This window comes from Pangasianodon hypophthalmus, chromosome 9, assembly GCF_027358585.1.
Source record: "Pangasianodon hypophthalmus isolate fPanHyp1 chromosome 9, fPanHyp1.pri, whole genome shotgun sequence".
In the NCBI taxonomy this organism is placed as follows: domain Eukaryota; kingdom Metazoa; phylum Chordata; class Actinopteri; order Siluriformes; family Pangasiidae; genus Pangasianodon; species Pangasianodon hypophthalmus.
Genome location: NC_069718.1, coordinates 1,506,965 through 1,526,467, shown reverse-complemented (window position 1 = coordinate 1,526,467; position 19,503 = coordinate 1,506,965). Strand labels below are relative to the sequence as shown.

At 40.6% G+C, this 19,503-nt stretch overlaps 1 long non-coding RNA gene across 1 annotated transcript; it reads right to left on the bottom strand.

Annotated features, from left to right (window-relative positions):
* Positions 1–913: 913 nt before the first annotated feature.
* LOC117598140 (uncharacterized) lies at positions 914–2,053 on the bottom strand. Its single transcript, XR_004578843.2, has 2 exons — positions 1,956–2,053; positions 914–1,389 (listed from the first exon to the last, which is right to left on the bottom strand). It is a non-coding gene; the product is annotated as an uncharacterized LOC117598140 (long non-coding RNA).
* Between the last annotated feature and the right edge of the window lie 17,450 nt (positions 2,054–19,503).

Here is a 19,503-nt window from a genome sequence, read left to right as displayed (position 1 = left end):
GTGATTGTCAGAGTAGTCCACTGTCTGTGAATGTAAGTTTTAGTGTGGAGATTTTGTAACTGCAATACAATCTGCAGCCAAACTTCAAACTCCTGTCAGTCTCGTTTCCACCACCAACTCGTACCATCCTTTCAACCCACAATCTTAATCTATAGTAAGAATCTATAGTTCTTACTCGAGACCTTAGCATAACAGACGTTCCACCAAACTTTCATTGCTAATGCTCCTTTTACTCCTTATACTGACAATCACTCTGGTGATTCTGGAGAGTGTAATGTCCAGGACAGGGGATTAGAAAAGTACTTAATATAAATAACTAATCTTTGCTCTTTACTGATTTACACAAGGAAATGGGGGGGGGGGGGGGGGGGGGGGGGGGGGGGGGGTGGATATGGATTTACCATCAAACTTGCTCACAATTTAAACAAATAACAAACACACAAAGTGGAGTTTAAATATTCTCAGAAATATGACAAGTTTAATTCACGCATGTTCTGTTGCATGTACGATTTTAACTTGATTTGATAAACTTTTGCAATCAGGGAACAGATTCATGTCTTGATTAATGAAAATATTAAATATTTGTGTGTCATCTGCTAAGATGAAGTGGGTCTATAATGGTCCCATGTGGTTTGATTTAATATAAACAGATTAATTGACATGTCATCAAGCTGAACGGAAGGAGTTGGTTTTAAGCAGTAAAACGGAAAGATCAGTGAAGTGAGAGAGAGATTTACATGAAGACGGCTGAGTGATCCTCTTTCTCCCAGAATAGAGCAGCACTTTCACCAGATGTTCAACTTCCTTCAGCCAAACTCACTGAAGCACAACACACAGCACTGAATCTACAGCTAAACACACTCTCTCATCACACTGATAATGACTATTAACTCTAATAAAAGAACACACAATGTCCAAAATGAAGCTTTATTTCAGCAGAGCAAAACTACAGGAAGAGCAACAGGACAGTGAAGAGAGTAAAGACAGAAATGTCAGCATTGTGTAGAACTGAAACTCTATTGTAGATGGATGTGTAAGCAGCTCAGTGTTAAATTGTATCTTGGAGCTGTTAGGCTTCACACTGGCTCTTTCTGAACGTGACCGGATGATTGACGCCGGCATGGGAGACCGTACAGACAAACTCCTCCCCCTTTTCCCAGAGTGCTTTGCTGAGGGTCAGGGTGCTGCTGCGTGTGTAACCGTCCTTCTTCTGTTCTTCTGCGCTGGTCAGAACCCCGTCCTTCACCTGGGAGCCGTCCACTGTCCAGCTCACCAGCGCCCCCTGTGGAGAGTAGGCAGACAGCAGGCAGAGCAGCGAGGCCGATCCCTCAGACAGCTGCAGAGAGGAGGGAGGGAGCAGAGACACGGAGGGCTTCACCGCGGGACCGGCTGGAGACCACAAACACACAATAAACACACATTTACACACGCTTACACAACATTTACTCATTACTGCTTATTCACATTACTGCAGTTCAGTAGAACTACTCAGCAGGAGAACATTTACTAGTTACTCGTTATATTGTGGAGCCACTCGGACTTTGATCAGCTTTATTCTGTGTTAGTTCTTACTGATGTGTCGTATAAAGCGCTCCCTGTGTGATAGCAGTAAATGGATCTGATTCCAGAAATGTTCATTGTTTAACACAAACACACAGCAGCATTCGTCTGTATTTTCCATCAGCACAGAGACTTTAGAACAATTTACACAATACTTCAGATATGAACCAGTGACCAGGTTTCCACTCACCAACACAAACACACTGGATATTTATTAAATGCTCAGTATTCACTCATTTATTATTTATTTTACTACTTTAAGGTTTAGCGTTACCCCCAACATATTACTCATAACTATACACATTATATTTCATTTTAATAATAATTTTATTCATGTAATGGGTAAACAGAAGTAAATAATTTTTTAGAGTTTTAGAAGAACTAAAATGACTTACTGATGATGAGTTTGGTTCCTCCACCGAAAGGCCACCACAGTGATACATTCTAATGAAGCCGTCATACAAAAACCTCTGTTACACTACAGTGACCACACACACACACACACACACACACACACACACACGTTTCCATAGAGAGAGGTTCCACTTTGCATTAGCAGCTCATGCTTCAGCGCTCTGCGAGTGTTTATAGCCCTGTGACTTTAACACTTCATGACTGAGAGCTGCTGCTCAGCGACTTCACCCACAGCAACCATGAGTTTGATCAGCGTCTTCATCTGCACACTGGCCCTCTGCGCTCGAGGTAACACAATGTTTTATCTTCTACTGTTCAGCTGACAAATCCATGTGAAGTAGGCCGACTAGATGAACTTCAAACTCAACATCATTATTAATGTAGGGAACGGATTTATTCTTCTTATTTTTTTCAGGATCCAGAGGTCAGGTGACTGTGACTCAGAGTCCTGCAGTGAAATCTGTTTCTCCAGGAGACACACTCACCATCAGCTGTAAAACCAGTCCTGATGTTTACAATAGTGGTGGTTATTGTTTCTCCTGGTATCAGCAGAAACCTGGAGAAGCTCCTAAACTCCTGATCTATTATGCTAGCAATAGAGCATCAGGTATTCCTGATCGTTTCAGTGGCAGTGGATCTGGATCTGATTTCACTCTGACCATCAGAGGAGTCCAGACTGAAGATGCTGGAGATTATTACTGTCAGTATGTACCTAATGTCAGTAACTGGATGTTCACACAGTGTTAGAGCGTCGTACAAAAACCTGGGTGAGTGTGACTGCTGCAGCTGGGACCTACTGCAGGTGCTGAGGGGGACGATGTGATACAGCACAGTGACACACACTGGAGCGAGTCCTCCAGTCCAACAGCTGTGTAGTAGAGATCGTCTCTCTGTCCACTGTGCTGAGACGAGCTGAGAGCTGACAGCAACGTGGCTGCTCTAAATGAGAGATTTAACACATGCAGGAGACGCCTGTGTTCATCTCATAGTCACGCTGATGAAGACTGATGGTTATTCTTACTGATTTCAGTAGTTTATTTTCTGTTTTATAATAACATATTATTTATTTATTCATTTGGATTTATCACATAGTTAACTAGCTAAACTAAATCCCTGATAACCTTTACTATGTGTAGTAGTACTATCCCTTTAAGAGTGATTATGTAAATGGGGCTTATAGACACAGGTGTGTAGATTACCTGCATGCTGTTTGGCAGTGACGTGCAACGTGGTACGCAGCATCCTTCCTAGTTGGTAGGAGAAAGTTGCGGGTTAAGGGCCTTGCTCAAGGGCCCAGCAGGGGCAGCTTGGTGGTGCTGGGATTTGAACTCTCAACCTGACTATCAGAAGTCCAACAGCTTAACCACTGAGCTACCACTTCCCATCCTGCAAGTGGTAGTGGTGTGATTAAGCAGTACCAGTTAATCTGTGTAATGCTTCAGATCAGGTATGGTTTCTTAATTATAATTAACAATTTTCTTTTTTGTAGAGGCTGCTCTGACACTCTGCTGCTTCCCTGCTTCCTCGTGTGGCTGGTAGCTGCTTGGCTGTTTCACTGATGTTTTGTCTGATGCGGCTTTTCTGCATTGGATTTCACCTGCTTCAGCCACACCTGCTCTGCTGCTTTGTGCATGATTTCTTCACTGTGGTGTTGTGGATTGGGTGTGAGTGACCATGTTTGTGTTCACCATGTTCGTCCCCGGTTGAGTTGCACTGTCGGCAGCTACATTCATGGCGTTAGGCTTGTGGCCCAGTCAATCTCCTGTGGTAGCTCTTGAACTCTATCAGTAGCATTTGTTTGTTTTCTGTTTTTGTATTTTTTTAAATACTTTTCTTTAGCAATTTCCATATTTCTCTTTTGACTGACTGTTTGGGCTTCTCCCAGTAGGAGAAAGGAAAAGTATTTTCTTTTATTATCTTGCTAACTGGAATTATCAAATTTGTAATTGTTGTTTGATTGTTCCAGGAACATCACCCAGTTGGTGTCCTAGCGAATGTGGAGGATTCCGTTCTGCAGTTCCTGGGGTGACAGTATTGCGTGATTATGTGTTGTTGTCGTTAGTACATGGTGTGATCAGTGGGAAGTGGAATTTGGTATTGGTGTGTGTCCTCACAAAATTGAGTAGGTATGAATTGCTAGATTGCCCCCTAGCATAGACCCCTCCACAGGTAGGTTGGGCACAGCTGGAACTACCTGAGCAGCTGATATTGTGAAATCATAGTAAAGTTGTAGAGAGTTTTTAATCATTGTTAATGTTATTTTCTTGTCGTATTGGATTTTAAATGTGTTGTTTAAATGCTTTTTCCTTGCAATCATTATGAACATTTTGGGAATTTACATTGATGCTTGTCTTCTTTCATTTAGTTGCAAGGCTTGTGATTGGGGAGCAACACGGCTATAATATAATATACGGCTATAATTGTTTGATCTGTTATTTCCTGGGTTTCTCAGGGTGGCGTAGTCACTACAGTGATTCTATTCCAAGTTTGTATCAGCTGTGGCCATTGTGGTCCCATGCCCACATATGGACACAGGGATTTAATAGCGTTCTCACAGGATCACATGATTTGAAGCACAAAATAATGAAGAAAGACAAAATTTAGACTGAATAAAATTATCAAGCACCAACAGAGCACTAATGATGATAATCTGAACATTACAGGTTACTAAGCTAACTACATAAATCTTATGGAGATCAGGATAAAGTTCTACCTCTTTCCAAAAAAAAAAAAGTGATCTTTGAGTTGTTACACACACTTTAGCTCTCAGCTATAGTAACTGTGGTTCACTTTTTTACTCACATACACACATACATTACTCACATAGTGTGGGTGAGTAGCCTGTAAGTAATTAAGTCATTAATTAAGTATTAAGTAATTAAGTAAGTAAAAAGACTTCTCTTAATTGATAGCTATTAAAAATAATTGATAGCTATGAAATCATGTTAACAGAGGTGTCAGTATTGCTAATGAAAAAAAAAATTAGCAGATGGAGAGAAAAAACTGAATTTAGCCACAAAAACCTGGTGAACATATACACTGATGAGCCCAAACATTAAGTCACTCACAGATGAAGCCAATAACGTTGATTATCTCGTAACAGCGGCGCATGTCATGCTGTGGAATATTATATTAGACGTGGACAGTCAGTTCTCGTAGTTGAAGTGTTGGATTCGGGAGAAATGAGTGACTGAGAAACACAAAGAGGGTGTAGGACTAAGTGTAAAATTATAATATTTAATCCAATGCTCGAGTTGATACGATAGCCTTAAAGTTAAAACTCTAATTATGTTCATACTCACTTAGCTCTTTTTGACTATATAGTATAGAACAGTTATATATATAATATAGTACAGTTATAGAAGAGAAATTGTTTCTAGTCACACTGTCCAGTGTCACCCAGATGAGGATGAGTTCCCTTTTGAGTTACAATTTATAAAACTACAAGGGTGAACTAAGGAAACATTACAGAAACACTTGATATTTTCAAACATTTCATAACACAACAGCTCTAGGCCTTAAAGCCAACACAAAACAAGAAATACTGACAACAACGCTTTCATAACACTGAAAAACCCCCAGACTGTTTTAATTTTAACTTTGCTACTAAACATACTGTATTAGAAAGAAACAAAAAAAATCACGTATGTGCAGCACCATCATATTTACTGCACCGCTGAATCATTTCAGTGTATACATCATCTTTTAACCCACTTTAACCAAAACAGACACACACATGCTGAGATAGACAGAGAGAAAGAGAGAGAGAGTTAATATAACAGCCACAAATAGGTATCAGGCCACGTTCTAACTCATTCATTCCCCCACACTCTCACTGCAGACTCGCGCTAAAGCACACACAGGAGTTAGAAGACGAATTTTTTAAAATCTGATTTAAATCCACAATTTCCTTCCCAGTGTTCTGTTAATATAGTGATATAGGAACACATGCTCCTGAGAGAGGGAGGCATTTGATGGTAGGAGATGTAAAACAGCACAACACACAGGCTCGATTGCCTTTGCCTAACACTGAGTAGCCGGATACAGAGGCTCCATTACAGTCAATCATTATGCATCACACTGACAGACACGGCTGTAAAAGTTCTGTATTAGTCTATTTTTCTCTCAACAATTGAGACCTTTCTCACAACTACTGTGTTGTCATGTCAGGTAATGAAAGGTAGCGTTCAGGTTGCCACTTTGAACATTGTTTAGGTACTGAAATGCCTGAGTGACAGTGGATATGAACCATCTATTAACGGTATATTCCATATTAAGTTAAGCAGTAAATAGCTAGCTATATTTTTCACACCTGGCTAGTTCGTTTAAATCACAGATGATAATGAAGAGAACACCAATAAACTAGTTAGCTAGTGTTAGCAACAATCGGAGCATGTGATGGGTGCAATGAAAATTGTCACTTTATAGTATTTTTAATGTATATATGGGTGATTGTGTGACAGAGTGAAACATATGTTTGTATAATTATATTGAGATTCATAAATCTGTAAAACATTGAAAGAATTCTATATTCAGGCTATTTTGAATCCATTTAAAAAGGTTCATCAAATGTAAATATGTTATCTAAGTAGTTTTGGTTAATCTGTAATCAATTAGTTCAGTCCAACAAGTTGTGCAATCGATTACTGCTGCCTTGTCAAACACTAGGGGGAGAACTCGCAGTGTTTCTCCATTACGCATAAAGTTCGCAGTGGACAAGCATCGTGGAGTGTGACTGATTAATTCTCTCCCCTTTTCCAGGTATGCCTTTTAATTATTTGTTAAAATAGTGTGAGTTGATGTTTAACAGTGTGCAGATGTCAGTATTATAGAGAGTAAATGTTGATTGAAATGCTTAAAAATGTGATTAGTTCGGTGATGCAGGAGTTTGGACGGCGCAGGGCCCACGTAATGGCACGAGGCCATATGATGAGCAATGAGTCGTACATATTTAGATTGTATGTTTGTAACGAACATTTAATTCTGTTTGCGTAGTGTTCATTGTTTGATTCACATATTGTCTTAGACACCTAAGCATTTTTAGAAATATTAATTACTTGGAAGGAATATCTATATGTGTTAATGGTTTGTACTAGTTTATAGATGTGTCTTGCCAAAAAGAACAATTAGGTTTTCAGATAATTCTGAAATGCCATGAAATGTATTAATTCATTGATATATTGTTGATTATAGGTAACTGAAGATTACATCTCATTAACAGTTTATGTTACCAATTGTGAATTAAGAAAAAATGCAAACAACGCTGTTTTGGACAATTGTTTATTGTTAACTGTTATCAAGAGAGATTACGCATAAAGTTCGCAGTGGAGAAGCATCGTGGAGTGTGACTGATTAATTCTCTCCCCTTTTCCAGGGGTATAACAATTATACAGAAGTGGTATAAAATACTGTCCCCTATATTAAATTGTCCTTTTTAAAATATCTAAATTATAAATGGAAACATATTTATAAAAAAAACAAAAAACAAATGTAGTACTCATACTTACAGTTGAAATGTTTTAAATAAACTTTTGATAAATTTGATAAAATATTGAGTTAAATGCTCTACTACTTGCGTGTGGTGTCTACCAGGCCATCCCCTAACATTTCACTGAAAAATAAAACTGCTTTTTTTGTTAATATATAAACACTTTTTTCATATAACTTTTGTTGCTTTTGTGAACTCCTTATTAGTATTATTTTTTTACATTTATTTAAAAAAAAACTGAAAATGTCATTACCAAAACACAAAAAAATCTGTGCACCTTAGCAACATTTGGCCACACCCATAATCATGTGACTAGGAATTAGCATCAAATCTTTCCTACCAGTGAAAGAATCACATCCTACCATCCCACACTTTCCTACCATCTGTATCACATGGTGAGTAGACAATCTTCAGGATTTTTTAAATTGACCTGTCATAAAATCAGGATGTGTTTCTAAAAAGTGTCATTACCAAACACCTCATTTCTCTTAAAATATAAAAGCTGTGACATTAAAAAAAACTGTATTTTTTTAATAAGTTACGTCTGTCAGAATGAATAGCCGCTATAATTCTGCAATTTACAGAGCTTTAGCTAAAGGCAGAACTTTGCAAGATGAAAGCAAGAAGGCAAATTTAAATGTATTAAAGACTTTTCAGAAAGGGAGCAGAGATACACTCGCACTAAATGGAAAGAAAGTCAAAGAAACATACGGCTAATGATAAAAGCACAGAGAGAGTTGGAGAGGTTTGCAAAGCAAACACAAAATTCTAAGAATGATGTAATTTCAGTCTTATTCCTAGACTTAAGAATAAGTGTGGTTCATAAAGTTTCCTAAGTGTTAAGACTAGGTCTCAGCTCCTAAATTACTTAAGAGTGCTGGAGAGGTATCCAAAACTAGTTAGTAGTAACAAGATGGCAGCAGAGAGTCAGAGACCACACACTGTACAACAAAGACAGTGTAATGCCAATTACAAGATCCTGAATCTTGTGCCAAAATGGCCAGGGTCAACCCATGATGCTCGAGTTCTTTCCCAGAGTGGCCTCACCGGGTTATTCGAACGTCTGCTGGGTGACTCTGGATATCCTTTAAAACACTGGTTTCTCACCCCTTACAGAAGACCACAAGGAGAACAGCAGCTCAGTTATAACAGATACTGGACTGAACTGTAGACAAAAGTACTAATTATTATCACGGCTTGTGGCATTTTACACAACATTTGCAAAGCTCATAACCTTCCACTGCTTGGTGATGATGATGATGATGATGATGAGAATGATGATAATACCACCGACCACACATTATAAGTCTGTATCTGTATAATCTGTATTATTGTTGAGTCCTGCGCAATTGGTAAAAGTGTGTAGCTATAGGAAGTTCTAGGTTACAATAGCCAAACGATGTTGTTTTACTCGTCAATATGTAATTCGAGTGCAACTGGAGAAGCAGAATAAATCCTGCAGTTGAGCTGTACACAAGCTTAAATTTTCTGCCTCTTTGTTTCTACATACAGATGCAGGGTTGATGAACACACCCCTCCCCGACACCCAGCAGGCCAGTAGTGCAACAAATGCAAAGCAAATTTTTTAAATAATTGTTTCAATGTCTTAATTAAATCATGAATTAAGTTTGTCATGCTGCTGTGACTTTACCCTTGCAGGCTCATTTTTGGCTAATTCAGAGGTTGAGGGCAGCCTTATGGGTTCACATCATTGTAGTCCTTAGTTCACAACACTTAGTGCTGACTGAGGTGGCACTTGACACAAGAGTCAGTCTTAGACTTTGCTGAAAGTTGCTTTTAGCTTCTTTATAAAAAGCACCTACTCTTACACAACTCCTACTTTTTACTAAGATTTTTTTACACTTAAGTCAAAGCCTAAAACTATTCTTAAGAGCATTTCTGAGAAGTTTTATACATATAGCCCCAGATTATAATCAGAGAAGGTCCAGAAAAATAAGAAGTGGGAGTACCAGAAAAATTAGACAATTATCAAACAGAAATTAAGAAGAGATTGCAGAGATTCTGAAAACAGTGACAAACCCAGGATTGAGGAAGATATGTCGTCATGGAGCCCTCATCTCTTGCAGAGATCATCAAGACCCTCACCGGCATCCACCATATGCAACATCAGGCCCTCCTCAAGCTGCACAGATAGCAGGAGCAGCACTTCCAGGCCCTTCTCCAAGCCCAGACAGAGGAATGGCAGGTGCTGCAGAGCCTGGTCCGGGCAGCAGGTACTCCAGCAGTGGCCACGCTGTCCACCGCAGCCATGGCCCACATCATGCTCCACAAGATGAGACCTCAGGATGACCCAGAAGCTTTTGTGGAGCTTTTTGAGCGTGTCGCAGCCACTTGGGGATGGCCAGAGTCACAGTGGGCGGTCTGCTCGCTGCCGCTACTTTCGGGGGAAGCCCAGCTCGTGGCCCAACAGCTTCCAGTCATGAACCCACTGGAGTACGCGCACCTTTGCTTTTGCATGTAGCTCATGGCCCATTTCTATTGGCCAGGCATTTACAGCAATGTTCGCTGGTGGTGTTCGGCATGTCACAAATGTCAGCTGGTGAATCTGCCAGCCTCTCCAAAAGTGCCATTGTGCACCGCTCCCCATTTGAAAGAATTTGGATCGACCTCATCGGGCCATTGGAATGGACTGCATGGGGGCATCGCTTTGTACTAGTCCTAGTGGACTATGCAATGCAATACCTGGAAGCCATGCAACATCTCAGCACACAGTGTTGCAGAGTCATATTCTAAATAATCTCCCAACTCGGAATCCTGAAAGAGATTCTGACTGATCAGGGCACCATGCTCATGTTACACGCCGTTCGTGAACTTTACGAATTATTAATTAAATCAATTTGTACCAGCATGTACCATCCACAAACAGATGGTCTGGTCAAACAATTTAATCAAACGCTTAAAAATATGATTCGGACTTTCTTACACGATGGAGCTCGGAATTGGGATAAGTTGCTCGAACTCCTGTTATTTGCAGAATGAGACATCTCGCAAGCCTCTACAGGGTTCTCCCTGTTTGAATTGCTATATGGGTGCAAGCCTCGTGGTGTCTTTGACGTCCTCAGAGAAAATTGGGAGCAGGGCCGTTCTGAGAATAAAAATGAAATTCAGTACATTCTTTAGCTGAAAGCAAAACTCCACACACTGTTGCAATTAATGCAAGAGAATTTGAAGCAGACACAAGAGTGTCAAATGGACAGAGATGAGATGACAGAGATGATCACAGTGTCAAAATCAGGTGTCCAAAATCTTTTTTTCATTAGTGATGGACCAACAATGCAAAATAGGGGAAAGAAGAATTGATTTTTACTCATCCATTGCAGATGAACTTTATTGCAGTCAATTGGAATCGTCTTAAAGCAGGCCATGGGAAGGGTCTGGAAAAAGGAGTTGGAGCAATTAACAAGTGAACTGCAGGTTCTCAGGTGACCAGGAGTATTAACATTCCAAATGCTCAAGTCCTTTCTGATACCCTTGTGGAAGAGAAGGAGATTTGGGAAGTAGCCTCTCTCATTCCACATGATCTCCCATCAGTAAGGGGCACACTGAGTATACATCAAGTTATCAGCACCAGCGATGGCGTAATTCAATATCGTGATCCTAGTTGTTTCTGCCAGGGGGGACCATGTGCCCTTGCTTTTCATCATCAAAAGCAAACGTGGCATTAAAAGATCATCCTGAGAAGCAAGTCTGGAAATTAAAAAAAATTTGATGTGACTGATGGCCCAAGCAATAAACATGAAGAAACATTATTAACAATGGAGGATGTCACAGGTATGATGATGACTTTTATCTAGGAACAGTTGAGGTTGAAGAAGCAGGAGCTGTAAAGGTTAAAGTCATGAACAAAGTAGGCAAAAAACTGGTACACCTGGCCATGGATGAGGACAAGATATGGTATACAGTGGACAAGGTCATGACCTTAATGCCTCCTCCCACAGAGGTGAGCCACAGACATGTACAGATCAGCCTAAGAGTCTTCATTATTGTCTGTTAGAAGATGTGTGTGTGTGTGTGTGTGTGTGTGTGAATAGACTGAAGAAATTGTTCCAATATTGACCCAAGTACTGTATTCTCTAGTTTTTGTTCATTTTCTAAATGTCAGATTGAGACTGTTCAATGTTTATTTTAAAGAGATCATTCTGTGAATATCCTGGAGAAGTGGTCATTGATGAAGGTGATTCAGCATACAGTTTTCTTTCCTAACTTTTCCTAATGTTTTCTGTATCAATCCAAGCCTGTTTGTTGTGGTTTGTGAGAAGAAGAAGTGTACATTTTTGTAGAATGACCCATATAAGTTAGCTCACTTATCTGGAGGAGAAACAGCTGCATAGTCAAGGTTTGCGGCAGGAGCCCGGCCTACACACACTGCTAGCATTTCTGACTTTGTCCCACACACACTGCTAGTTTTTCTGACTTTATCCCACACACACTGCTAGTTTTTCTGACTTTGTGCCACACACACTGGTAGCTTTTCTGACTTTATCCCACACACACTGCTAGCTTTTCTGACTTAATTAGTTTAACTGACTTAGAAATTTAATATAAACAGATTAATTGACCACATCATCAAGCTGAACAGATAGAATCAGTTGTAACCAGTAAAACTGAAAGATCAGTGAAGTGAGAGCAAGATTTACATGAATACAGCTGAGTGATCCTCTTTCTCCCAGAAGAGAGCAGCACTTTCACCAGATGTTCAACTTCCTGCAGTCAAACTCACTGAAGCACAACACACAGCACTGAATCTACAGCTAAACACACTCTCTCATCACACTGATAATGACTATTAACTCTAATAAAAGAACACACAATGTCCAAAATGAAGCTTTATTTCAGCAGAGCAAAACTACAGGAAGAGCAACAGGACAGTGAAGAGAGTAAAGACAGAAATGTCAGCATTGTGTAGAACTGAAACTCTATTGTAGATGGATGTGTAAGCAGCTCAGTGTTAAATTCTCTCTTGGAGCTGTTAGGCTTCACACTGGCTCTTGCTGAACGTGACCGGATGATTGACGCCGGCATGGGAGACCGTACAGACAAACTCCTCCCCCTTTTCCCAGAGTGCTTTGCTGAGTTGATTGCATCATCCACAGACCTTTGCTCTGTATGCAAACTGCAGGGGATCCAGCAGGGGGTCTGTAATAGCCTTCAGGGGGGTTAGGAACAGGTGTTCCAAGACTTTCCTGATCACAGAGGTAAGTACGACTGGCCTGTAGTCAATTCAGTCCTGTAATGTTTGACTTTTTGGTAACTGGAATGATGATAGAGGTCTTGAAGCATGTAGGAACAGAGCGAAGTTCCAAAGATTTGTTGAAGAAGGCTATTAAAACTGGTGCTTATTGTTCACAGCAATGCTTTAGGTTGGAAAGTCAGACTAGATCTGGGCCTGGAGCTTTTCTCAACTTTTGTCTCTTGAAGAGCCCGTAGACGTCCTGCTCGTTGATGATGAAATGAGCAGAGGGGAGTGAGGTGAAAGCCAATTTTGTTGAGAGCCAGGTTGGGTGGGGGGTTTGTTAGTTGGGGTTGTGGGCGGGGCTTGGACTGGGCACAGGAGTGTTAATTGTATTTTCAAATGTACAATAGAACTTATACAGGTTGTTGGTGAGCTGGCAGTCATTCAGGAGAAGGAGATTTCTTCTCACCTTGTAGGTGGTAATCTCCTGGAGGCCTTTCCAGAATGATGTTGCATTGTTAGCAGCAATGTGGCTTCTCAGCTTGTCTGAACATTTTCTCTTTGCTGCTTTCATCCCTTTCTCCAGCCTGTACTTGGCCTCTTTGTAGAAAATTCTGTCCCTACTGTGGAATGCTGCCTCTTTTTCCCTACAAAGCTGCCTGAGTTCAGCTGAAAACCACTTTTTCATTGCTGTGTCTCACCGGTTCTTTAGATGAAATACAGCTGTCTTCGCAGAAGTCTGTCATCTCCTTGAAAACAGTCCAATTTGTGGATTCAAAGCAGCCCTGAAGCTTTTCAATGTCTCCAGCTCTTCTGATGCGATGACAAGCAGCAAAGGTGCATAGGCACCCCTTAGTGAATGCTTTCCTATTATTATTATTATTATTATTATTATTATTATTATTATTGTTATAATACTTCCTATAGAATGCTTTGTGCACTTTTTATGAAATTTGGCAATTTTGGTGTATGCCACTCAAGCGTCACCAATAGGGCAAATTTGGAAACATATGTTTACAATAATAACTCCTCAATAGAATGTTGTAGAAATGTGATTCCAATTTCCTCTGATTCTTTGGGTCAAGCCACGTTCATCAGACACTATGATGTTACTTTCTGCAATATTCAATATTCCAAGTTTAAAAAAAAATTTTTTAAACACACAAACGAATTTGATGGAAAAGCTGCCAAACAGGAAGTGAAGGCATATATCAGCAACAGGGTGACATATTCTGACCATACTTTGGAGGGAACTGAAAAACCTCACGATAAGGGTCTAACAGAAGGTGTGTCTATATTCACCTCTAGGTGGTGCTGTAATTAACAAATTTGTAAAATTGCTTGTATCTTTTGAACTACTCAGCATTTAATCAAGATTCTTATTCCTATTGATTCCCTCGAATGTTGTGAGTTTAAGGAAGTTGTGATTTCTAAACAGGAAGTCAGCCATTTAAGGTTCCGAGTGTTGGTGATCAAAGGAATTTGTGAATTTGGCAGAAACCTGCCTCTCCTTTGTCTCCTTGTCTGGTTAAGCAGAGCCAGGGCACTCGTTGTTAGAATTTCCAAAAACTCTGATGCTTCTTGAATAAACTCCAGAATAATACCAGGTGGAGTGCTCTCCTTGAGCAGCAATAAGTTTTCCCTGCTCCAAGTTAGTTTTCCATGCCATAGACAATATTAACAAACAAAAACACACACAACAGTTAGGAGCAACAGATCGTTTGTTGCCATTCGTGGTGCCATCTCAACTTAACATTTTAACCAGCACTGTCACAGTACTGTGATGAAGCTTAATTCCTGACTGATACATTTCATGAATGTTATTGCTATGTAGGTATGAGCATAACTGCTATGCTAAAACCTTTTCTAGAATCTTGGAGATAAAGGGGAGGTTTGATATTGGCCTACAGTCGAACAGCTGACAAGGGCTGAGGTCAGATTTTTTTAATCAGGGGTTTGATAACTGCTAGTTTAAAGGATTTCGGTGCAAAGCCAGTGCTAGGTGAAGAATTAATATTTGTAATAGATGTTCAATTACTTCTGTTAGTATCTGTTTGAGGAAATGTGTAAATGAGGGGTCTTGTACACAAGTGGATGACTTTGATGAGGAAATTAGTGAAAGTACTTTAGTCTGTCAAAGAGGAGTGAAGCATTCTAATCGCTGATCTGATGTGGTTATATTATTATCTACATGGCCAGTTATCAAGTTGTTTGGCTTTAAAATAATAGTCTTAATTTTTGCCTGATATTTTCTATTTTGCCATTGAAAAAAATTCATGAAGTCATCATTGCTATGACTTGATGACATTATGGTCTTTACGATGACCTGGGAAGATCATCTAAAAGCGCTAGAAATGGTGTTAAAACATTTGGCTGAGTTTTAATGTCAAAGAAGACTCAGCCAAATGTTTTAACTCCATTTCTAGCACGACTAGTTTGCCAAAGTGTGTCACCACTGCCTTGCCAAAAGTGAATTTGGAAAGGCAGTGGTGACACACTTTGGCAAACTAATCGGGCAGGGCCAGATTTGGCCTGTTGAAGCCAAGGTCATCTATTGTTGAGTTTCCCTCTCCCATAAACAAATGCAATTTGCATTTCTTAGAGAATTCTGTTTCTTAGAGATGGCAGGTTACTACCGGGGGTTCTTTAAGAACTTTGCCTCTGTGGTTTTGCCCCTGACAGACCTCAGAGTGAACTCAGACTGTAAATTTGTATAGAGCCCAAAATATGAATCTGCTTTTCATTCAGCAAATGATCTTTGTGTAACACTCCAGTTCTGTCTGCCACAAATTTAACCCTCCCATTCAAGCTGCAGGTTGATGCCAGTGATCACAGAGCCAGTGCCGTACTTATACAGCCAGTATGTTATTTTTCTCAAAATGTCAAAGACGCTTCCCTGGGTTAGGAGGGAGAAAACAGGAGGCAGACTTAGGACAACTCAATAAAAGGCTCTTTATTGGCTGTGACTATTTTACTCGTTTTTCGGAGGTGATATTTTAATACAACACACACACACAGACACACACAGCTCTGCACAGCTCAGCTCTCACTCTCCTGAGGCTCTCATCTCTCCCCTCTTTAACATTGCAGCTGCTCACTGAAACACAGAACATTCATTAGCCAAATTCCGCACAGGTGTGTAAACCTTACCACTCACTTTCTCCGATTCTGCCCTCCATTCATAACCCGGTGCTCAACCATGCCCCCGCTTCCACGACGCTATAGTACCATTGAGAAAGAGTCTCTAGTCTTATTATTAGCTTTCCAGCATTTTGAGGTCTATTTGGGCCAGTCCAATAGTGGTTTACACCGAACACAACCGTCTAGTTTTTCTATTGCGTATGTCTAATTCTAACCAGCGGTTGATGAGGTGGTCCCTCATTGTACAGGAGTTTAATCTGGACATACGATATAAAAAGGCGGCAGCAAATGTGGTAGCTAATGCACTGTCCAGAGCTCATGTTGTTGAAATTTAAAGATGAGAGGGTGAGTTGTAAGTATTATTGTTACAAGCCCTGGTTTTCTGTTAGCAAGCCCTGGCTTGTAAGTAAGGGTGGGTGTGTTACGTCCCAGGATGTATTTATATTACATCTGTGGGTGTAATTTAATGTTGCTGTACATTGTGTAAGTGTGCTGTGCTTTTGTGTTTTCTTGTTGTCTTTCTTGTTGTTTTTCTTGCTCACTCTCTCTCTCTCTGTCACTGCTCCAGCCAGGTTAATGGATACCTGCTCGGATTGGTTGACAGGAAGAGAGCAAGTGGATAAAGCTGAGAAGGAAAGTCACTTCTCTCCTGCCCCAGTGTGTGGTGTGGTTGTACTATTGTTGGTGCATTTGTTCTTGTACATATGCTGTGTTTATAGGGTTTAATCCTATGTAACCAGTTTTTTAAATTCTTGTAAGTTGCTTTTCTTATTATATTGTTAGTTAACTTTATTGGGTGTGTGAAGCTGTAGAGAGGTCGATGCCATTATTTTTATTGATAATTCTGTTTTCTCCTGTTTATGGATAGTTAGGGAGTGAGGCTAGAGTTTTGTTGTTTTTGTTTTCTTTTTGAAAAGTTAAGAAGTTTACTTCTCCCGGTAGTTAGGAACCTTTTTTGTTTGTTATTTCAGCCTTGTCCCTTCTTGACATTTTGTCGCTTCCTTTTATGTTAATTGTAAATAAACATTTGATTTTTGTTATTGCTTAAACTAGTGTTATTACTGGCTGGGTCAGGAGAGGAGATCTCCAGATTCTTTTCTTTTCTGTTCTTTATTACTTTTTTGTTACTTTTCTTCCCCAACCCTAGACGAGAGGAAACGTAACAATGTGGATAACTACCTTCGTGAGTAAATACCTGGCTGCCGCTATATACTTAACTAGTGCTGCTTCTGAGCCTAAAGGCCTAGCTAATTTCACTTGCCATAAAATAAAGTCTGCTATAGAGCCCACAGGTGCAGGCTCATCCTTACCACTCATTCTCCTGATTAAACCCTCCATTTCTGAACTACCACACACCTGCTGCCACATACCCCCACAGCCTGACTCAGGATGTGGAACCATCTGGCCTGCCTGCCAGTCACTGCCAGCAGGTATTTGGGAGCATCCCCATGCACAGACCTCACCTTCACCCGGCAAGCTCTATCCAATGGTGCACCTTGAACCAGGGGGATGAGTGAGAGTGAAAGAGAGAAAAGAGGGGGGCTATCTGACATACACTATATTACCAAAAGTTTTGGGACACCAAATCATTGAATTCGGGTGTTCCAATCACTTCAATGGCCACAGGTGTATAAAATCAAGCACCTAGGCATGCAGACTGCTTCTACAAACATTTGTGAAAGAATGGGTCACTCTCAGGAGCTCAGTGAATTCAAGCCTGGTACCGTGATAGGTTGCCACCTGTGCAATAAATCCATTCATTGAAATTTCCTCACTACCAAATATTCCACGGTCAACTGTTAGTGGTATTATAACAAAGTGGAAGCAACGAAGTGGTCGGCCACGTAAAATCACAGAGCGGGGTCAGCGCATGCTGAGGCACACAGTGCACAGAAGTCGCCAACTTTCTGCAGAGTCAATAGCTACAGACCTCCAAACTTCGTGTGGCCTTCAGATTAGCTCAAGAACAGTGCGTAGAGAGCTTCATGGAATGAGTTTCCATGGCCGAGCAGCTGCATCCAAGCCTTACATCACCAAGTGCAATGCAAAGCGTCAAATGCAGTGGTGTAAAGCACGCCGTCACTGGACTCTAGAGCAGTGGAGATGCGTTCTCTGGAGTGACGAATCACGCTTCTCTGTCTGGCCATCTGATGGACGAGTCTGGGTTTGGCGGTTGCCAGGAGAATGGTACTTGCCTGCCTGCATTGTGCCAAGTGTAAAGTTTGGTGGACGAGGGATTATGGTGTGGGGTTGTTTTTCAGGGGTTGTTTTTCAGGGGTTGGGCTTGGTCCCTTAGTTTCAGTGAAAGGAACTCTTAATGCTTCAGCATACCAAGACATTTTGGACAATTTCATGCTCCCAACTTTGTGGGAACAGTTTGTGGATGGCCCCTTCCTGTTCCAACATGACTGCGCACCAGTGCACAAAGCAAGGTCCATAAAGACATGAGGGCCTTTCGCACCACATAGTACCTGAACTAACTGTGGAACTACCCACTTTTTGGCGTTTTCGCACCTCAGGAACTGGGTGTGTTTTTAGTACCGGACTGCCTTTTTCGAGAACCAAATTAGCTCCTACTCCGGAGCAGGGTCTGACCAGCTCAACTGGTACTATCCGTGACGTAAGTAGACATTGATTGGCCAAACGCGTACAAAAACGCCCTCACCCACCATGATTTAAAACACTGTGTAAACATACTGTAGTGTCAACTTATTTCGCAAGTATGGAGAACAGCGATAGATGGACGCGAGACACGACAAAAACACAGCTCCAATCACAGTGTCCTCCATCCTCTGGTTGTTTACGTTGTTCTTCTTTGTTTCCGTTGTTGAACGCCGCGCACAAATGACGTCGCTGTCGATCGGCTTACATCACTTCCTAGTGCCCACTGTCGGTGCGAATGCAACCCTTTAAACGGTACTGCTAAATAGTTCGCGCAAAATTGCGCAGTACTTTAGTACTGTAAATTTACTGCTGGAACTAAAGTGGTGCGAAAGGCACTATGGATGAGCGAGTTTGGTGTGGAGGAACTTGACTGGCCTGCACAGAGTCCTGACCTCAACCCGATAGAACACCTTTGGGATGAATTAGAGCTGAGACTGCAAGCCAGGCCTTCTCGTCCTACATCAGTGCCTGAGCTCACAAATGCGCTTCTAGAAGAATGGTCAAAAATTCCCATAAACACACCCTAAACCTTGTCGAAAGCCTTCCCAGAAGAGTTGAAGCTGTTATAGTGTGGGCCAACTCCATATTAAACCCTATGGATTAAGAATGGGATGTCATTAAAGTTCATGTGCATGTAAAGGCAGACGTCCCAAAACTTTTGGCAATATAGTGTAGATGGCCTCTGCTTTAGTTTTTTTGTCTTTAATCAAAAAACCCCAAAACCTTTCTTCAAGAAAATTAAAATGTGACAGAAAGAAAAAAAAATACAACAAATTAAAATGATATCATAAAATTATCAATGAAAATAAAAAAAACGGTATAGTTTAAACACTGACACAGGTGAGAAACTCCTAGCAAACGACTGGAAAACAGAAACTACATCAAGATCTGTGAATTAAAGAATATTCATTATTTGAATTAAAATTATGTTTAATTTATTCTTCATAGTTTTTGTTTTTTTTTTTTTTTCAGGGATGAAACAATTGTTTCATGTTCGCTTTAGTGGCCTCTGTATTGCGGCTTAAGCACATATTGGCCTGTT